The sequence below is a fragment of the Limulus polyphemus genome, unplaced genomic scaffold (assembly GCF_000517525.1).
Source record: "Limulus polyphemus unplaced genomic scaffold, Limulus_polyphemus-2.1.2 Scaffold2422, whole genome shotgun sequence".
In the NCBI taxonomy this organism is placed as follows: domain Eukaryota; kingdom Metazoa; phylum Arthropoda; class Merostomata; order Xiphosura; family Limulidae; genus Limulus; species Limulus polyphemus.
In genome coordinates this window covers 75,297-82,257 of record NW_013668032.1, presented here as the reverse complement: position 1 = coordinate 82,257, position 6,961 = coordinate 75,297, and the positions used below count along the sequence as shown (strand labels likewise).

Sequence of the window (6,961 nt, the reverse complement as noted above, 5' to 3'; positions counted from 1 at the left end):
TTTGCTACAGTGAAGTGTATAATATAAAGTTATCGTAGGAATTGAATTGAATGGTTACAGAAAATAATTCAAAAACATTGAAAACTTAAATTTACAAAAACATTATCTATTTACCTATATGTCTGTCTGTCTATCAAAAATTAAATTTTAAGTGATTTGCTACATTGCTACAGTGAAGTGTATAATATAAAGTTATCGTAGGAATTGAATTTTGTATGAGAGTTTTGATGACATTAGTTGTAGTTGGTTTCATGATATACCATTTTTCAAGTACACCTGGGAAAGCACAAAATTAAAAGCTGTTAAAATAAAATAAGTAATTAAATAAACTGCTGATAAAAAATAAAATTAAAGATAATGATAAAAACATCTGGAACTAACCTTTGGGACCTAAGCTCGCATTCTAACTTTTAATTTTTTTCTTTATGAAAGTTGACAGTTTTCTTAAAGTTATCTTTCATAAAATTCATTAAAGTTGTACTTTCTTTAGCCTAATAATTGATATTTAAAGATGCTGTAGAACATTGAATGATAAATGTCATCTTTCTTAAAAAACAAAAAATAAACTTTGAATAAAGTTTAATACATACTGTAATTTGTTTCCATTATATCTCTATTTATAGATTTTAGGAATCAGGTTATTAAATGAAAGTAAAAATGTAGCAAGAAGGACAAAACAAATATCATTGGGATGTTATAATTTTGTTTTGTTGTTAGATGTTTCTAATGAAACAAGTTCCACATAGAGGTAAAGATACACTTTGTATTGGAGGTAAGGATACACCTTGTATCAGAGGTAGGGATACATCTTCTGTTAGATTTAACCTCTATTCACAAGTTCCATCTTTGTCACATTATACTGACTGTAATCAGTTGTGGATGAGCTAATATTTAAACTGAACAGAATGGTGAAATTATAATAACAGTTATCACTTTCAAAAAGTTTGAATGTTTGTTTTATCATTCCTGTTAGTCTGTCTTTTATTTACCTTCTATAAATGATATTAGCTCGTCCACAACTGATTACAGTCAGTATAATGTGACAAAGATGGAACTTGTGAATAGAGGTTAAATCTAACAGAAGGTGTATCCCAGAATGGTGAAATTATAATAATAGTTATCACTTTCAAAAAGTTTGAATGTTTGTTTTATCATTCCTGTTAGTCTGTCTTTTATTTACTTCTATAAATTTTAATGTAACTAGTGTCAGTATGCTTGCTGAGGGTTTATATTGTCATACAACACTATTTGTGCTCCTATGTTTATGTAAATGTTCTTGTTATGCCTTTTGATAGCCATGTCTTTTAGAATATTTAGAAGAAAATCATGATGTTAGGAAAACACACAGGTTCAAAAAATCAATTTAAGATAAAAATTCAAATCATTATAACCCATTCACTTTCAAAAGATTGGACCAGTTTGCCCCTGATACAGAAAGGTCAACGTTTCAAAAATACTCGGATTATAGGCTTTATATTTTTGTCTTAGAGGGAAATCTAACATTCGGTGTTTTGTGATAACATGTACATTTATACGTCAAATGAAACTTCTCTATTAAAGGTTTTTGTTTTACAAGATTGTAAGAACAGTAAAATTTGTGTAACATTAGTGTAGCATTCTTGCTGTTTTAATTAAGAAATTTTTCTACATGTTTTTGTATTATTTGTGTTGAAGATTAAACGTGAATGCTGTTTTCACTAGGTACATTGTTTTTTGCTAGGACATTAATAAAATTGTCTGCTCTTAGACTTAAGTTAGATTAAGTCAAAGAATTTGTTGAAAAGCCAGTTTCTCTAATGAAATCTTATTAAGAAAAAAGAAATTGATGTGATTTCATGCACAACAATCAACTGTTGTCATCAGCCTTTACTTTTCACTTCTAGGGATTGGCAAACAGGGTCAGAGTTGTCAACCATTGATATACAGTCGTGGCAGGTGTAAGTCATATAACCTATTTTACATGTGGGCTGTTGGTGGTGGCTAACTCCTCTTGCTTTTGGAGAACCCTAATCCTTTATATTTTGTGAAATTAACACGATTGTTTGCTGCTTTGTACTTAATAGAAAGCTTTGTTTCCTGTGAAACAGTCTGTTCCTGTGAGACCTGTTAAATGAGCTTAACCATCTGTTTTTTGTGCTTTAATAAAATTATTGTGTTTATAAGGAAACTTGATACTTAATATCTGCAAAAAATTTGTTTCCTACAAAACTAATATGAAAATAATTAGGCTTCCTCAGTTTAAGGGACTTTCTCTTTATTACAATATCTTGCTAATCCATAACTGCTGCTGCTCTTTGCATATCCTTACAAACGTGTTGGCTGCTTAAGTACTGTAATAAAGATACCTTATTGTTTATTTAACCTTGTTGTTGCAGAGCTAGTTAACAGTATTGATATTTGTTATGGAACAGTTCATGTGATTATGTATGTATCTAAGTAGATATATTAATTATATAGGCATGGAAAGGAAAATAACAGTTTATCCCACAGCATTTTGATGTATTCATGTGTAATAAATCTTGTATGAGTGTTGTGATTACCCACTAAATAACCAGCTGTTAGCACAAACAAGCACATTCACACACAAAACTGTAACGTGATACCTTGTGTGATACACTTTAATTTATGTGAAAATGTAATGTCATTGATTGGTATGAATGTAATGTTTTTTTTAAATTCACCATTAATGTTATACATCTAGTACAGTCATAATACTGTTCTTTAAAAATATACAATAAAATAACACACCACAAAATATAAAACCTGCATTATCAATTAGCTTTTTTTTGTGATCTTGTACAACCTGTTGTTTTTTTTTACTGAGATTTTCTTTGTAGGCCTAATATATCTAAGGATGCATATTACTTCAAACAGAAATTTTGTTGCTTGGGTTTAACCAGACAAAATATTGGTTTAAACTACTAGAGTCTTTATAGCTATTATTATTATAATAGGGGAAACAAATCTTAATATACAAAAAAAAAAAGACTTAAGTTTCATGTTTTAACCATTTATATTCGATCATAACTATGAACTTGAAGTTGTAATAAGAAACCCACTCAAGATGCAATTCAGCTGAAATGATATAGCTACCAGTAAGATAAGGTCATATTTTAGGATGTATATTTGTGTAAAATGTGAGTTTGATAGTTAAATACCCAATATGGGTACATTACATAATTGTTATATTAGTGAAAATGACATTCCTTTTTAACTATGCTACTTGGGTTTTAATTTCATTCTCTGTAAACTTAGTACGTTTAAATGTTCTTTTTATCGAATTTTTTAAAGCTAATCAAATAGAATTCAAATATTTTTTTGCAATTCTAATCTTAAGCTTATTACTTAATGAGGCAGACTATCTTTTCATCGTAAAATAAAATGTTTCCTAAGAAATTTGAATTTGTTTAGTTAGTTTAGTTAGGTCTGATTTATTACTGTAAATAGTTTAATTTTAAAACTGGTAACTCGTATTATATTGTCAGGAAGAAGCAAAATAGGAACAATTTAAGTTCTGTTGATCTCATTTAGTTATCCAGTTAGTCTTGTTAAAGAATAAGCTATTTGATTGTAAGATTTTTACCACTTTACATTTTATCTTTGTAAAAAAACAGCACTTAAACTCACGTACTTCTCCAGGTGGCAAACTCCACAGAAACTTGGATGGCTATTACCAGATAGTTTACTTAGCTTTATCATGTGAGAGCAGTTTGTGTACATCATCCTGATAGGTCAAAGCTTTTCTTTCACCTGGCAGTTGTTTTCTTTCACATGTCTATCCATTTACAGAAATTGAGTACATTATGTGATAACAGTGTATCTTGACAATAGCCCTGTAGTGTAGTTTTCATTGCAAAAGACTATTGTAAGGCTATCATGTTCAAAGCCTCCTTGCTGGCTTTCTATGACCAACATAATGCATGAAGAAGATGGCTTTCCAGAACCTGTTTCAGCAGTCCAATTGCACAGAGATCCATAAGTGTGGTAACATGTGACTTTACTGTTGTGCCTATGAATGGAATAGCATGAAAACCCATTTCATTTCTCTAGCTGCTTGAGGTATGCAGTGATTAAATGGATGTATTGTGGAAGCAACTTCTGTACACATGATCCAAGTGGAGATCTTTCTTGATTATGTTCCATACTGTTACTTGGAACACATGGACTTGTTTATCCACTGAACTTTGTTTTGGAGTTCTCATCTGTTTGATTACTGTGGCTGGTATCTGGCATGTTGCAAGTCTCTTTCTGGGTGGTACTGGTGCCTCAAACTGATCCATATTTATTTTTCTTTTTTCAAATGCTAATAAGTACAAGAGATATCCCCAACTTAGAAATTCTGAACCCCTGAACTGAACACATCTTTAAGATCTGAATGTATGAATATTTTGCTTCAGAAACAGCTGTTGTATACCATTTCCAAAAACAACAAATTTTGGGTGCATTACACTATAACTACAAAAGGCAAACAATTTGAAAATGTTTTAGGATTTATTGATTTTCATATTCAAAATTGTTTTAATGTAATGTACTCAACTATTTGAATATGTTTACAGAAATCACTAAAAGTGCTTTGTAATATTCAAAGTAGATAAAAGAGTAAAAGGCATTAATCTCAAATATTTTCTTAAAAATATTTTGTAATTGGTTGCCCCTTCCCCATCAAAGCAATCAGTGTAATGTTATCTGAAACAGAATTAATTATGAAAAATAATTATTTTTAAATAACTCCACAGATCTGTGAGGTTTATGGTTTTCAGTGTCAACATACTTCACAGACTTTTATGTCTTTCTGGACAAATGATTGTTTCATATTCAAAATCAACATCCATCATGGCTTGCTTGATTTTAGGCCCATCATTGAGAGATAAAATAAAACACAATAATAATAATAAAGATAGAAAAATTAAACAACCATTTTAGTATTTAAAGGTGTGCTGGGAAGTGTGATAGTACATTTTACAGACAGTCTGTGTGTATAAAAATATCACAGTTTTTCTTCAGATAGTAATTTCTTTCAAGTGATAGAGCTATTTTATGATTGATTATAATGTTAATGTGAAGCGTGTTTTTTGACACAGGGATACGGCTCAGACAAACTCCCGTCTTCTTAACGTCTTATCGCATCTGGTAAAAACCTTCTTGGACACTGAACATGATATACAAAACCATTTGACTAAGCTTGGTTTAGATGCTGGATATTTGAATGATGGAAATCAAGATGATGACCATGGTGAGTCTATGTGCATTTAATGTGTTGATTTATCATGTGGTCTTTCTGTATTCAATACTCTTATTTTTAATGAGTTATGTTTTAACTACCTTGCCTTCCCGGTGGCAAAGCAGTATGTCTGCGGACTTACAACGCTAGAAACTGGGTTTTGATACCCGTGCTGGGCAGAGCACAGATAGCCCATTGTGCAGCTTTGTCCTTAACTATAAATAAATAACTACCTTAATAACCTTTATTATGAAAGTGTAAAACTAATTATATAAGTACGTGATGATTTTGTTTCATACATTTGTTTTTCTGAATAATCCGTTTTTTATAATTAACGTAAGGTGTCTTTGCTATAGGAACAGCAGCTAGTCATGGATCCAGGGAAGACTTCAGTAACTTGTCTCTGGGAGAGGGTCTGAGTTTAGAACTCACAGAAGATGGACCCGACCTAACGCCTCGGACGTGGGAGTTCTTCAACTCAACTGTACCTCCTACTGAATGTGACACAGAAGGAGAAGACGTTGTACTTGGTAATTCAAATATGAAATTGTGCTTTACTACATCATGTTATATGTTACAAATGGGACATCTGAATGATGTTTTCATATTTAAAAGTTTCAGTTTGACAGGTGAAGAATATGTTGTACTTGGTAATTCAAATATGAAATTGTGCTTTACTACGTCATGTTATATGTTACAAATGGGACATCTGAATGATGTTTTCATATTTAAAAGTTTCAGTTTGACAGGTGAAGAATATGTTGTAAGCTTTATAAGCAGTTATTTCAGGCAATAATATTTTTTTTTGTATAACTGATGTATTGTAATTATATCTAAATTTTAACACCATTGCAGTAAGGTTTTGGTTTTGGTGACACTACAAGTTCTTCTCGGATTACATATAGCCAAGGTTCTCATATCGGATGATACTTGTGTTTAATTTTAACACCATTGCAGTAAAGTTTTGGTGACACTACGGGTTGTTCTCGGATTACTTCAACTCAACTGTACCTCCTACTGAATGTGACACAGAAGGAGAAGACGTTGTACTTGGTAATTCAAATATGAAATTGTGCTTTACTACATCATGTTATATGTTACAAATGGGACATCTGAATGATGTTTTCATATTTAAAAGTTTCAGTTTGACAGGTGAAGAATATGTTGTACTTGGTAATTCAAATATGAAATTGTGCTTTACTACGTCATGTTATATGTTACAAATGGGACATCTGAATGATGTTTTCATATTTAAAAGTTTCAGTTTGACAGGTGAAAAATATGTTGTGAGCTTTATAAGTAGTTATTTCAGGCAATAATATTTTTTTTTTGTATAACTGATGTATTGTAATTATATCTAAATTTTAACACCATTGCAGTAAGGTTTTGGTTTTGGTGACACTACAGGTTCTTCTCGGATTACATATAGACAAGGTTCTTGTATCGGATGATACTTGTGTTTAATTTTAACACCATTGCAGTAAAGTTTTGGTGACACTACAAGTTCTTCTCGGATTACATATAGCCAAGGTTCTTGTATCGGATGATACTTGTGTTTAATTTTAACACCATTGCAGTAAGGTTTTGGTTTTGGTGACGCTACGGGTTGTTCTCGGATTACATATAGACAAGGTTCTTGTATCGGATGATACTTGTGTTTAATTTTAACACCATTGCAGTAAAGTTTTGGTTTTGGTGACGCTACGGGTTGTTCTCGGATTACATATAGACAAGGTTCTT

General features: G+C 31.2%; 1 protein-coding gene across 1 annotated transcript in view; it reads left to right on the top strand.

Moving 5' to 3' along the window:
* The window catches only part of LOC106466916 (golgin subfamily A member 4-like), a 63,529-nt gene extending 58,309 nt beyond the window's left edge, over positions 1-5,220 (top strand). The window contains exons 19-20 of the mRNA XM_022394992.1: positions 1,884-1,937; positions 5,082-5,220. The gene's annotated coding sequence lies outside the window, so the exon portion shown is untranslated. The remainder of the gene's footprint in view (positions 1-1,883; positions 1,938-5,081) is intronic.
* Positions 5,221-6,961: the final 1,741 nt, after the last annotated feature.